Genomic DNA, 15,608 nt, shown 5'->3' with positions numbered 1-15,608 from the left:
CCCCCAAATGTGAAAAGGAAAAAATACATAAACATCTTTAGCCAAAGACCAGCAGAGAAATCAGCTTCTTACTGAATGTGTCCACACACACAGATAGGAATCAGTTTGTAGCGGCCGCCCCCGACGCGCTTCTTTGGTGAATTTAACAAAACCTAAGGCTGGTGACCCAAACTCGTCTCACTCTACACAGGCAGGTGGGCACGGCTGTCAACCACTGTTCACAGGAACAGCCAATCAACATCAGATCAATCACCTTTAGTAACCACTGTCATTAGCCAGTTAGAGAAGTTAGCATAAACAGAAAACCTTCATTAAAAACATAATATATTATAGAGGGACCTTCCCAAAGTTCTGAAGAGCAATGGTGCCTCTCTGGAGACTAAGGTGGGCCTGATATAGGCCATGGTCGTTGCAATCACTTGTTATGCATCAGAGAGTTGGACAATGACTAAGGAGAATAGAAGGAGAATTGATGCCTTTGAGTTGTGGTGCTGGAGAAGAGTATTGAGGGTACCACGGATTGGTAAGAAAACAAACAGATTCATCCTGGAGAGGGTTAAACCGGATTGCTCCTTGGAGGCAAGGATTCTCAGGCTTCGTCTAATATACTTTGGACATGTTGTAAGGAGGGACAGGTCCCTGGAGAAGGATATCATGCTTGGAAGGGTGGAGGGACAGTGCAGGAGGGGAAGGCCTTCCACGAGATGGATTGATTCTGTCACTGGGATAATGGAAGTAGGTGTGTCTGACACAGTGAGATTGGCACAAGATAGGGCAGAGTTTAGGGCTGTTGTACATAGGGTTGCTATGAGTCACAGGCGACTCAACAGCACATAACAACAACAACAACATACTACGATAAAATGGAGGGTTTATAGTTACTAAAGGAGGAGGGGGTGGGCAGGGAGAAAAGTGCAACAATTAATGACTGGAAACCCTAAGTCTCTGTAAACTTTCATTAAAATTAATTAAAAAAAGAAAAGAATAAAATCTAAGTTTGTTACAAAAAAAAAGAAAAAAAGAAGGAACATTACACCTCATGACCTTTACTGCTGAGATAACAAACACACTTTTTTGGGTTAGGTTTCCCCTCGTTTGCTGTTTGCTCAGTTTGCAAGTTCCCCCAGGCAGGAACAGTGTCTTCCACTTACTTTCACCCCTTTATTAGCCTAACAGATACCAAGTAATTCTGTTACTTAGTAACCCTTTGGGAATATAACGTAAAAGCGCTCTATTACGCTGTGGATAAAGAGGACCCATGAACCATAAAGGCCGGAGACTGGATGTCTAAGTGTAAGAATCACCAACGGTTCTTCCAGCTCAGCTCACTTCCTAGTTCCTAACTTCAAGTCTATTTTTTTAGATGGAAAGAAAACAAAAAAAACACACACACAAAAAAAGAAAAAGGCAGTTGGATTTAGCACAGCCTTCAGTGCACCAGCTCTTTCTGCATTTTAACTTCCACCCTTCCTCTCAGTAGAGAGGGTAGAAAGATCACGAGGTGTATGCTGTGTGTACACATGTATTCATGTTTGTGAATGTGTCTCTGTGTGTGTACAGGTGTATGAGGGGCTGTTCACGGACAGGTGCTGTGGAATTACCTCTGCTCCCCATGACTTTACACAAATCAGAGTGAAACTCTGTCCAGTGCCTGCCGTCCTCATGACCCTCGGCATGTCCGAGCTGACCGCTGGGGACACTGTGCTGGTCCCCCTCCCTGAAGAGGGTCCTTGTCTTCTGTCTCCTACACACAGTGTCCTTTCCTACAGAGTGTCCTTTCCTGACGACCTGTCCAGAGTCAGGGAGTCAAAGTCTTGCCATCCTCGTGGCTACAGAAGACGGTGGTTATATTTCTCCTGAGATGTTCATTTCCACCAGCCTGGGAGTCACGCTAGAACAGTCTAAGGACTGGAGCCCAGAGAAAGGCTTCACTCTTCCAGAGCCGGCTGATTACCGGCAAGAACAAGAAGTAAGGAGAAAAGGAGATTTGCGTTCTCAACCATCAGTGGGTGGGGGTCATGAGGCACCCCTAGCACAGACGAGCCACACCCTCTCCTGTGTCTCCTGTTCCTCCACATCTGGGCCCCTCAGACTGTCACCAGACAGAGCTCTAACATGCAGATGCCCCGCGACAGCCAGGGAGGACAGAAGGTTTTCCATTTAGATTAACAGGTATAAACCACTCTTTTGAAGTAAGGCTATGAAAGAACACTAAAACCGTAAGACCCAAACTACTTCTTGGCACTGTGACCTCTGGCTTTTTGAGAAGAAGGCAACATTTCTGACTGTCTTTCTGAACATCACTCAGCTCAGAGGCGAAAACAGGAGGAATTTGCAGATGCAGGGAACACGGTCCTGCAGGACCGCTAGGCGGCGCTCCTGCGTTAGAGCCGCAGGCAGCAGATAGGAGCCCTGCACACACAGCACAGACTCTGCTTAACCAAGTCCTGGTATCTGCAGGAAATCGACATTAGGACCAGACAGTTAAACGTAAAGTAAGAAACACAAACATCCCCGATCACAATTATTTCAAGGGTAAACACCCGTCACCGACTCGTCTACCGACAGCAGAGCTAGGTCCACCCACTGAGGGATCCCTTGCTCCCCAGAAAACACCAGGGTGCATTTAGAAAGGACCTGCCGCCACTCTGACATTTTAACCATCACTGGGAATCAACTGCTCGAAGCCAGGGAGGGCTAACATGATGACTGCTTCTGCATGACAGACTGAGTGATTGCAAACAGTGAATCTGGGTGAACACAGGGTCTGGGCTCCCCTCACTGTGCTCCCTGGGGAAAAGGCAAGGCTGCAGGCTCCTCCCAGGATTTACACAACACTGCCACAACCTTGTGGTACCACAGCTCATCGAGTAGAATAAAATCAAGGCAGGTACTGCCTCGAAGCAACTGGGAAACTCATTTGATAACATCATGTTAACAAAACAAACAGAGATGTTTCATGGTCCATTCACTTCCTTTTACCTCTTTTCTGTCCACAGTTTCACAGTCCCTAAGAAAGGGGACTTCATGTACTATACATACAGGTATGAAATCAGTCACTGCAGATGATGAAGGGAAAAATTCTTCTAGGAACTGTAACCCACCTACTCCTCAGTGACTATCTTGTTATCCAACATTGCACATTTACGGAAAGAGTTAAAAAAAAAACCCAACCCTACCTATTTGGTGCGGTCAAGATGGACAATGGGCCCTAACAAATGCAGAGCAATGCATGCTCTGATAGAAAAGGTTAAGTATTAGTTTGGTTGGGCCAGGATTACCAGTCTTTGGCATAATTTTATTATGTAATGATGTCACTTGGCACTTAGGCAGTGCTGTGATTGGACACTTAACATGATGATGAAATCTGGCAGTCACCTTCAATTCCATGATTTGACATACCCATCCTTCATCTCTGCAATGTGACCTTTGCAACCTAACTAGTTTATGTTGCTAAGTGAAAAGTGGCTATGTATACCCATCGTCCATTTAAAGAAGGAAGTTCACAGCCCTTTGAAACACTCTGTAAGCCTCTTCAAAAATGAGGAGTGGTATGACAACTATTAGTGCTAACAAAGAGAGAGCTCTGTTGACCTAGTGGATAGAAATTTATGCCACCAAGGCAAAAGTGGGTGATTTTAATCTGCGGCCCTTAGGCCTTGTTTTAACTGTTTTTTTTTTGTCAATCAGTCTTCTAAGTGGTATAGCACTGGTCTGTCCATTTGCTGTACAGAGGTAACTTGTGGTCGCTATGATGCTAAACACTGTGACACTGATGTGTCGAATGTGATAATGGTTACCCAAAGTGGACAGTGTTTGGTGGAGCTCCCCAATTTAAACAAGTTTGGAAGCAGGAGTGGCATCCACTTCTGAAACAGCTTGCCTCTGGAAACTCTATGAATTTAGAGAAATGATGAAATTTATACAAGTGTTCAGGTCTTTTGTTCATAGGGTCACTATGAGTCATCTAACTCGACAGCACTTAACAATAACAACAACAACAAGTGAAATCTTAGAGAAAAAATTTTAGTGATCACCTACAAAGAGAGAATATTGACACATATAGTGAGTGAACAATTAACTTTGTGAGGAAAGTCTGACATTAGGATGGTATAAAGTAGTGCACAAGATTGAGGTATAACAAATTAAAAAAGAAAAATTCGCAAATCAAAAGACCATCCAACTCTTGGCTGTTGAGAGGATTCTGACTCTTAATGACCTTATAGGGAGCTTCACTGCAATCCTGAAGGCACAGGGTTTGAATCCACAAGCTGCTCCATGGGAAAATGGTGGGCAATAGCCCCCTGTTTGATTAATTGCTTCTGAAAACCCCCTGGAGGGTCAGCTACACGTCAGTCCTGACTCGACGGTACACAACAACAATGACCTTACAGGTTTTCCAGGACCCTAACATCTCGGGAAGCAGACTGTCCTCCTATCCTTTCCCCCAGAGGGGCTGGTGAATCACTGCATCACCAGGGTTCTAGGAGGACCAGTGGTTGTTAAGGACCGTTGAGCTGAGTAGGACTCACAGTGACCTTATGAACAACAGACTTGTAACCTGTCTTGTGCCGTCCTCTTCATCTCTGACACACTTGAGCCCCTTGCTGTAGTCACTGTGTCACTCCAGCTTGCTGAGGGTCTTTCTCTCTTCTTAGACCCTCAATCTTTCTAAGCTTGATGTCCCTCTCCAAGGATTAACTCTCCTAATAACACGACCAAAGTACATGAGACAAAGCTTTGTCGTCTTTGCCTCCAGGAGCACTCTGTTTACACCTTTTCCAAGACACAGATGTCCAGTAAGTCCGCAAAATGTTTTCTTTCAGTCTATGTTGTTGTTATGTGCGGCCGAGTCACTTGCAACTCATAGCGGCCCAACGTACAACAGCTCTGAACTCTATTCCATCCTGTGTCAACCTTATTGTCTCTGACACACCTACCCCCATTACTCCAGTCACTGAATCACTCCATCTCATCGAGGGTCTTCCCCTCCTGCACTATCCCTCCACCCTCCCAAGCACGATGTCCCTCTCCAAGGAGTAATCTTTCCTTGCAACAAGTCCAAAGTACGTCAGAAGGAGTTTCAGAATCCTTGCCCCGAGGGAGCAGCCTGATTTCATCCTTTCTAGGATGAACTTGCTTGTTCTCTTAGCAGTCCACAGGTGTGCCACTGATATTATGATAGTAAAAACAAACAAACAAACAAACAAGCAGGCTTCATTCTATGTTATATTGTAAAAAAAGAAAAAAAATTCTTTTGAGAAAAGTTGCAAAAACAGCATCCCTATGTTCCTCTCACACTACCTGTGTGCCTCAAGTGTTGGTCTTACATAACTATAGCACAGCAATGAAGAAAATATATTATTATGGTACACTAGTACTAGCTTACTAAGACCTTATTTCAATTGCACTGGTGTTTCCACTACCGATCTTTTTGTCCTGTTCTAAAATCTATCATTGCATTTATCTATTATTTCTCCATCATTTCCTCCATTCTATAAAAGTTTCTTAATCTTTCTTTATACCTTATGACCTTGACACTAAAGATTATTAGTCAGTTACTTTTTGGAACATCCACTTTGGTTGAAGCAAGGTGACTTCAAGACTGAAGCAAGGTCATCATTGAGGGGAGAGAGTACCCCAGCTATCATGATGTTGCCTCGATTGGTGAGGAGTTTTGTTTTCTTGATTTGAGATGTAGATATGGTCTTTGATCTTTACCTGTAAAGGCTTCAAGTCTTCAACTTCTGCCAGCAAGGTTGCATCATTTGCAAAATGCAGGCTGTTGAACTATGGTGTCGGAGAAGAGTACCGACTACCCAATGGACTGCCAAAAACAAGACAAATCTTGGAGAAGGTGAAACCAGGGTTCTCCTTTAGAGGCAAGGAGAGAGAAACGAGTTGGGTAGGGCCAGTCCTTGGAAAAAGACATCATGCAGGGAAAGGTCTATGAAAGAGACGGCAACCCTCAACAAATACTGACACAGCGTCTATCACAATGGACTTGAACATGATGGAGCCCGTGACAACGGCACAGGATGGAGAAAGGTTCCGATTTGTTGCTCTGAGAGTCACTGTTGACCAGATGGCATTGAAAACCAATAAGCCCAGAAATGCCATGCCCTTCTTGGTCCAGTTTACGAGGGCATGACAGAGCCAGGTCTGACTTCTGCTGACACTAGTCTTCATGCCTTGGTAAAGCTTGAAGTGACCCCCTTTGTAGTCAAATACCTTGCAGGAGATATTTTGAGATTGTATAAAACCTCACTTCCCTTCAAATTTTCTGGCATTAACTTGAACACCCACTTGTGTTCCGACCTGAAACCTTCCCTGGAGTGGGGTGTCCCTAACGTGGGCCTCGATTTTCCTCTTTCTGCGTCCTTCTGACCATCGGGCACTCTCTTCTCTCCCACTGCTCAGCCACCAGACTGGTGGCTCGCTTTCCACAGCAGGCCCTGACTGTGGCACACGCCCCCTCCAGTGACCCTGCTTCCACGAGAGAACCGTTAATGCCTTTGCTCTACACTAGGAAGCACAATTATTTAGATTTTTGCCACTCGAATTTTTCCAGCCGCCCTGCAAGAATAAAACGGGCGGTCTCATCCCACGTGATTTACAGCCCCTGAAACCCACTGGGGCCAGCCATGCACTGGTGCTGGCTTGAGTGCAGTGAGTGTGTGAGTGCTGGCACAGTGTGCTGGGCTGGGCTGCCAACCAAAGGGTCCACGGGGGGGAACGCACTAGCGTCTCTGCAGGAGAAGGGGGGCAGTCTTCTCCTATACAGATTTACAGCGCCGGTGGAGGGCTGGTAGGAGTCAAGACTGCAAGATGATGGGCATGGGCGTGGTGGGGTTTACATAGAGGGATTTCCAGAGAGCTCCTTGAAGGCACCGAGAACAAAGCCTCGTTTCACATGCTTTGTGCATGTTGACAGGAAAGGCTGTTCCTTGGAAGAGGATGTCCTGCTGGGAAGGTGGAGGGTCAGTGAGAGAGGGAGGAAGACCCTCAAACCAGACGGACTGACACAGTGACTGCAGCAATGGGCTTGAGTGTGGCAGGGATCGTGAGGACGGCACTGGACATGACAGGGTTCAGGTCTCATAGCATCGCTACGTGTTGTACTCAACTCGACGGCACCTAACAGCAAAAACAGGCATATGCTCCCCTCTGCCCCGCTCCGTGCTGTAAACTGGAATCCTTACTCCTGTTGGGCTAGTTATCTTTCAGTTTATTAATGATCTCTTTTTTCCCCCCACTTATTTATTTACAAAATTCTAATACAAATTTTGAACAAATTCTTTCAATTTCCCTCACCCTGCCACCCATTCAATTGTACAACCCAATGACTAATCCCCTCTTCCCCCTGCTTCCAGCCTCTCCCATCCCTCCTGGATCCTTATACTCATTCTATAGTAATGTTCTTACACAAAACAGTCTAATACAAAAGACATGGAAAGCATTTTCACAGAGGAAGATATTAGAATGGCAAACAGACACATGAACAAATGCTCCCAATCACTGGCAATAAGAGAGATGATGCAAATCAAAACCACAATGAGGTACCATCTCACTCCAGTAAGAGTGGCAAAGTTTAACAAGACAGCAAGTAATAGCTGTTGGAGAGGATGTGGCGAGAAAGGAACTCATATACATTGTTGGTGGGATTGTAAAATGGTGCAGCCATTCTGGAAGGCAGTTTGGCGCTTCCTCAAAAAGTTGAACATAGAAATTCCATATGACCCAGCTAGTCCACAAATTGGAATATACCCTGAGAAAATGAGAAATGAGGCACAAACAGTCTGTACACCAATGTTCATAGCAGTATTCACCATCACAAGAACATGGAAACAGCCCAAATGTCCAACCACAAACGAATAGATTGAGAAATCATGGTACATTCACACAATGGAATACTATGCAGCACGCAGGAGCAGTAACTTTGTAAATTATACCTAACTTGTGAGGGACTGGAGAGCATTATGCTAAGTGAACTAACTCAGTCCCACAAGGGTAAATATTGTATAAGACTGTCATGCTCTCTTCTGTAACGTGAAAAAAACAATATCCAATTTGTCAACTTTTATTTTTTATTTCCCCTAGATTCTGAATGCCAATTACCAAGCATTCTCTTACACCAAAGCTGACAAGGAATTCCTGCTTGTTTTCTTCAAGTGCGTGCTGGGTTCCACTGTCAACTCTGTGCAGTTGAATCTCACATATGGTGTGAGATATGGCTCTAATTTTATCACTTTCCACATGGCTCCTGACTTGTTCCAAAACCATTTATTTTAAAATCCGTCCACAATGTGGTGATTTCAGATGTCACTTTCGTCACTGACTACATTTTTGTGCGTATTTAGTTACAATTATGGACTGTGTTCTATTCCGCAGGCTGAGCTACTCATGTGCCAGTCTATCCTGTTTTTAATTATAGTGGCTTTATAGCATGCTTTAATGTCTGCTATAAATGTCTACTTTAATGTCGACCGTGGCGCTAGACCTAGTACAGGCCTACCTCACAGACATGGCCGACTCCCTTCCCGACCACCACAATACAGTGAATACTGCAGAAAACAAGTCACTCAGATTTTTTACTCTCCCAGTACCTGTAAGGGTCATGCATGTACTATCCTATACTCTGCCGAGTACACAAAAGCATAGGAAAAGGTCTGAGATCTCGCATGAAACAAACAAATGTGACACAAAGATTTATCATCAGGGAAATGACGCTGAAGGACCTGTGTGACACAGAGCTCTCACAAACTTTTCATTTGTAAAGATTTCAGTTATCTGCAAAGCACAATAACGTCAAGTGGAATCAAGCGAGGCGTCCCCGTAGCATTAAAAAAAAAGTTTTGGTTTATCTCTGGGCCCTGAGCTATCTCATTGGTGCATTTTTCTATACATACTTTAGTATCAACTTGTCTAACCCTATAAAACAGCTTACTGATATTTTCCTGGGGAGAAAGGAAATACTATAAATTGGTCAAGAGTGCTAGTGACTAGACTGGTGGCATAGAGTATAGCTTCACCTTTAGTCAAATCCTCTTTTGTTTCATTCAGGAACCTAGATGTCTGCACATTTGATGCTAAATTTATTCAGAAGCATTTAATCTTTGTTGCTACTGTAAACAGAATTTTCTCTAACCTTTCTTGTTTATAGTTTGTGCAGAAGAAGGCTAACAGTTTAGTACATTCACCTTTTCCTGTCCCTCCTCTGAATTTCCTCACTGTTTGAGTCCATTTATTACTGATGCTCTGTGATTTTTCTGGGATGACAACGATGCCATCTATGAATAGGGAGTTTTCTTTCTTACATGCCCAACTTAAGCCTTTGAGTTCTCTAGTCTAACTGCACTGGTTCAGACATCTGGTCCATGACTGAGTTAACAGTCGTGCCAGGGGGTAATCTTGCTTTGTTGAAAACCTTAGTAGAAATGCTGTTAGTGCTTCTATATCACACAGGATAAAACCAGAAGCTACAAATGTATCTGTGTGATTGGAAAGATAGAGAGGATCAATGACAAAGAGAAAGATTCGCAAAGGCATGGACAGAGAAGGTGACCACAACAAACGGGTTGGAGCACAACAGAGATGTGAGCATGGGGCTAGATCGGCCATGGTCTACCTGCCATGCACAGGCTCCGAGGGGTGGACATTAACTCAATGCAATGGCGTCTGACAACAGCAGCAGGTCATCTAGGGCTTACAGGGGACGGGCCGAGTCATGCTATCGTAAAGCCAGCTTAGGAGCAGAACGCGGGCCAGTCAGGATCAACACGGGGCGCATCTATGATCCTTACAGGCAGTGTCCACGTTCCCCTCAGAGACCTTCGTTTACTCCTGGGTTGGTTATCTTTCCCCATCAAAATGTAAATTCAAGAAGACAGAGAATTATCTTTTTCATCCTCTTCTGATTCACACGCAAGCAGCCCTGGTGGTGCAGAGGTTAACTGCTTGGCTGCTGACGCCACGGGCTTGGAGCCACTGGTAAGACGTGGCAATCTGATTCTGTAAAGGTTACAGTGCTGGAAACGCGATGGGGCATTTCTAGCGCCCTTCACAGTCTTCAGGGAATGCTCGAGGTCTAGTGGTAAGAAGCAGCGCTGCAATCCCGAAGGTGGTTCGAATCCACCAGCTGCTCCGTGGGAGAAGGATGGGCAGTCTCCTCCTGTGTGATTCGCTGCCTCTGAAGACCTGCTGGAGAGTCAGCTATGGGTTGGTTCACCTTGATGGCACACGGCAACCACTGAGGGTCTCTATGCTGTTCTTAGGTGCCAAGGGCTCGGCCCCGACTCTAGTGCCCCTGTGGCCTGTGGAAAGAACAATGCCTAGTTCTGAGTGACTCTCTGAATCACCACTGTGCTTGGGCCCATGGCTGGAGCCATGGAGTCAATCCATCTCATCGGGGATCTTCCACTGTTCGCTGGCTTACCAAGCAGGACGCCCTTCTCCAGGGACAGCCCCTTCCCGGTAACATACAGAAAGCACGGGGATGAAACCTCACCAGCCTCATTTTGAAAGAACATTTTGGCTACAATTCTTCCAAGACAGATTTGTTTATTCTTCTGGCAAGTCGTGGTATATTCAATGTTCCTCACCATCATTCAAAGGCTTTACTTCTTCTCTGATCTTCCTTACCCAAGGCCAACTGTCGTATTATTGTTGCTGTTGTTGTTAAGTGCCATCGAGTCACAGGTGACTCATAGCGACCCTATGAACGAAAGACCTGAACACTTGTATAACTTTCATCCTTTCTCCAGGTTCATAGGGTTTCCAGAGACAAGCTATTTCGGAAGTGGACACCACTCCTGCTTCCAAGTTTGTTTTAATTGGGGAGCTCCACCAAACACTGTCCACCATGGGTGACCACTCTCGCTGTAGACACAGCAGGGTCACAGTGTGTAGCATCACAGCAAACACGAGTTACCTCAGTACAGCAAGTGGACAGACCAGAGCTATAGGACCCAGAAGAATGTTCGAACAAAAACAATTAAAAACATGATGTTGTTGTTGTTGTTATGTGCCGTCGAGTTGTTTGCAACTCATAGCAACCCTATGTACAACAGCCCTAAACCCTGCTCTATCCTGTGCCAATCTCATTGCCTCTGACACACCCATCCCGAGTACCCCAGTCACTGAATCAATCCACCTCATAGAGGGTCTTCCCCTCCTGTGCTGTCCCTCTACTCTACCCAGCATGATGTCCCTGTACAAAGACCTGTCTCTCCTTGCAACATGTCCAAAGTATGTCAGACGAAGCCCCAGAATCTTTGCCTCCAAGGAGCAGCCTGGTTTAACCCTCTCTAGGATGAATCTGTTTGTTTTCTTGGCAGTGATAGGAACTGATAAAAAGAAGTAACACAGCTGAGTCACGTGTATCTTAGTGTTCAAAGGGAAATCAACTCGACGGCACTGGGTCTGCAGCATATGAACGAGACATACAGTAAGCGTTCAGAAACACGTGCTGCATAACTAATAAGGTCAGACTAATAGCTCCTTGGTTTGTCACAATTTATCAGTAATCTCTATGATAACAGATCCAGAGTAGACAAATGTTTCCTATAAATTTTACCAAAAGTGTAAATATTTGAGGTCTCGTGGACCATATGTTCTTTGTCGCAACTACTCAGCTGAGCTGTTGCCGTGCAAACGCAGACACAGACGATACACAAACGAAACAGTGTAAGTAAATAAAACTTTATTTACAAAAACAGGTGGTGGGCTGAACTTGGCCAGCGGGCCCTAGCTGGTTCGCCTCTGCTCTCCAGGGTAAGATCACGATAGTATCAGTAAAGAAACTTGCAGGAGCATTTGCACAAAAGTCAATGAGCAGCAAATGGTGTTCCATCCACAAGCACTGACGCTGGGGCCTGACGTGCACGCTCACATGTGATGCAGAAGCCTGCGGAGGCAGATGCCAATTAGAGAATCTGGTCTATGTCTTCTCGAGACCAGATCGCCAGTGGGGACCGTCAGGTCCTCGCTCTCAGGGAAAGCAGAATTCTAGGGCTTCAACTTCTAATTTCTGTCTATAATACTATAGCATCCAACTGCAGACACAGTCAGGAACCAGCTCACACACGGTACCATCCTCTATGCGAACCCACCATTCACTCCCTTTTAAGTCTGTCGCCCAGCAATACTTACAGGCATGGGAGCATCATGAATGTCCATTTTCTAGACATTGCGGGTTTCTTCCTTTCAAACTGCTGCAGCTAACAAGAACCGAGCCGAGCCGAGCCGAGCCGAGCCGAGCCGAGCCAAACCAAACCAAACCAAACCGCCCATCATTTTGGGAAGTATCTGGCTCCCCAAGGTGGAATGATGATAAAATCTGCTAACACAGAAAACCTGGTGACTGAATGACAGACCAGGCCTGGTCGCAATCTTAATGCCTGGTCGCCACAATGCCACCTTCTGCTACCTGTGGACAAAAGTGAATAAAGAAGAGACAGAAGAAAAGGCCAGCATCCCTCCGTCTGTAACACTTATTTGTCTTTTAAGTTCTCAGATAAACCAGGATGGCTGGTTGAATGTGAAAAAAGTACTGAGTACTTAGTAAGGGAAGGTAATTTCCTAAGTTATCTTCTTCAGCAATAATTTGACAGAACTGGCTTCTCATCATTAACATCAAATGACGTGTCAAATGACAAGATTTTGTGGGCCAGTCATTCTTACCAAGAACCTACAGGGTTTTAGAGATCATGGGTCATGGGGTGTTAGTGTTAAAGGCTGCTTGGGTCCTATCCATAATTCCTTAGAATTAATAGAGGTGAGACAAGCCTAGTATATATTAAAAAAAGAAGCAGCAGCAGCAGAATCCAGTAATTCATGTGAATCCAATCACTGGCTGCAGGTGCAGAAGTCTGAGAAGACACACTTCTGGTCACTTTGGAAATCATTTTAGATGATCAAGTTCATTTCCTGAAACGGTGCTATAAAATCAATATGGATTTCATAATTTCCAGCAATTAGCAACAGGATTTACTCGCTTAATTGTCACGAATTCCTGGAGGTGTCACTAGCTGCAGTAAGGTCTTTTAAATACCCGTCATACATGCAATGTAGAAATTCCTGTACCTGGTTATAGCTACCATCACATTCCAGGTCAATGTCCACTTTGCACGTCCACTTCCCTCCAGTGATAATTTAATCCTGTGGGGTGGACAGCTTTATGCTAATCCATCTCATACGTGGTTCATGTTATGGAAACAGCTTGTATGAGTTCTCTCTCGAATCCCTAAAGCTGCCCACCACAGTCTGCCTATAAACGCTTCTAGAAAGTTCCTCTATTCTGCCAAGCCCCTTGACAAGGTGGTCCCTCTGGGCTCTCTACTCAGTGCACATGACGTGCTGTCCACCCCTTTCCAGTTATTCTTTTGGTTTATTATTTGGTTAACAGTGAAGCACTGGCCAGAATCTTTCCTTCTGACTTGGTAAATGACAAGTGTGATTCTGCTAAGAGATGGGCTTGGGGTGCTGTCCCATGGATTCTGGGGAAACTACTTAGCATTCCACCTCCAAGAGCACCCACCTGGTCCAGAGGATGGCATGAGGGCCAGGCGCTGTGATGCAAGCAAGGACACTGCCTGAAGTGACAGAAGACTCTTGACTAACGCAGCTTTGAACTGAGCTCCACTCATGTGTGTCTGCTTTTTCTGCTGTGACTGAGGTGAGTTCAGGTGTTGTGTGTATTCACTTAAGACATCCTGCTCTGCTGCTAATCATCTCAGCATAGGGAGAACGTGGAGATGGCTGGGCGAATCCTGCACCACTGAGCCAATCCATCTCACTGAAGACCATTCTCTTTCCAACAGACCCTCAACTCTACCAAGCATGATGTCTTTCTCCAGGGCCTGGCCTTTAACACAAAAAGGAAAAAAAGTCCACATATAAGTAAGTGGTTCTGAAATATTATATCTTGATTTTCATTTTGCCTTTGCAGTTACTACTTTATTCTTAAGCATGCTTTCGTCTCCCCAATTTCTTTAATATTTTTGTGTGAACTGTGTCAACAGTCGACTAATTTTCCATTCACTGACTCATACACAGCTCGGGAGGAAGTTAACAGAGCAAATTCGTTCTCCACCTGTACGTGTGGATTTTCGACCACGTTATTCAATCTGTAAGTGATTCAAAGGTCAGCTGCAGTTGCTGGGAAGTCAATTCAAAGAACTGAGCTCCATAGTCTTCTAAGGCTGATTTTCGGAAGCAGATCATGGGTCCTTTGTTCCAGCACGTGGGTGAACTGCAAACTTCGTAGGCGACGGGGCACATTAAATCCTTGCCCCGTCCATGCACTCACTGGAGAGCATTAAAGACCTGCTTCACGGCCAGGGGTGTAGATGACCAAGTTCACACAAATCCACCGGTGATCAAAATGTCTTAGCCATAGGCATTTATTCAGGTGAATCAGAAAATCCCCCATTATTTTGAGCATAACGTCTTTCTGCTCAGCATTCTCTATTCCATTTGCTTCAAGGAAGGAACACCACCGTCTCCCTTACAAAACTCAACAAGTGAGCTGACTGACACCAGATTGATTCGGTACACTCCCAAGCAGACACAGATTCTGCTTGTGGTCAGTGTAGCAGTGGTGGTATTTAACAGTTCACTGGAAGCGTCCAGTGTGGGGACAAGCTTGCGGCTCTGTGTGTATTTAGAACATAGGATGTCACTGCTCTCTGTACAAGAAGGTAATGTGCTTGGGGGAGGTCGGTTGGGAGGGTGCTGTGAACAGGTTCACAATATAGCTCTTTGTAGAGAACTAACTCAACTTCAAGCCACAAACATATATGAAGGGGAAGGAATGAGCTTCCACCTCCACCCTCTAGATGGGACCATGGAACCTTCAGCTTCAAGAGCATCAGCCTGAGTCTTAGATGACAAACTCATCCATGTCTTACACTTCACACAACTTTTCAAAACAGGGTTGAGATTTGTTGGAATCCTTCCTTAAGATATTACAGTGGAAAAAAAAAGATATGACAAGCATACACACCCATATTAATTGTGGCTTTGTTCCCAATAGCAAAGAGCTGGAAACAACCCAAGTGCCCATCAACAAACAAGTGGAGAGAGCAGCTCTGGTATATTCACACAATAGAATACTATGCAGCATCGGAAAACAAGGAACTCATGAAATAGTATGCAAAATGGATGACCCTGGAGGACATAATGCTGAGTGAAATATCTCAGTCACAGAAGGACAAATATTGCATAGGGCCACTGTTATAAAACAGGACTGACATCAGGGTTGAGGGAAGACAGAAAAGAAGGGGAGAAATGATGTATACGGTATTGAAACAGATGAGGGAGAGATTTTTTAAAAAGGGATATATGAGAGGGTATTCTTGTCATTACAGAAGTCCAGAGTGAAGGCTGCATAATGGAGTGGACTTAGGGGCAGGGATTGCATAACAATGAAAGAGTTTTTCTTTTACTTTTCTTTTTTTTAATAATATTTTTATTTTATTATTTTTGTGTGCGTGTACCATCAAATCAGATATGACTGGTACAGGAGGAGATTGCCCCACCTTCCCCGGCAGAGCATCTGGTGGATTCGAACCGTGCACCTCTGGGATTGTAGTTGCAGCTTCTTGCCA

At 44.9% G+C, this 15,608-nt stretch overlaps 1 protein-coding gene across 1 annotated transcript in view; it reads right to left on the bottom strand.

Moving 5' to 3' along the window:
- The window catches only part of ARID1B (AT rich interactive domain 1B (SWI1-like)), a 528,266-nt gene that overhangs the window by 125,683 nt on the left and 386,975 nt on the right, over positions 1-15,608 (bottom strand). The window lies entirely within an intron of this gene.

Source organism: Elephantulus edwardii, unplaced genomic scaffold (assembly GCF_000299155.1).
Source record: "Elephantulus edwardii isolate Elephantulus edwardi_28Jun2011 unplaced genomic scaffold, EleEdw1.0 scaffold00024, whole genome shotgun sequence".
NCBI lineage: Eukaryota > Metazoa > Chordata > Mammalia > Macroscelidea > Macroscelididae > Elephantulus > Elephantulus edwardii.
This window is presented reverse-complemented; position numbering and strand designations above follow the sequence as displayed.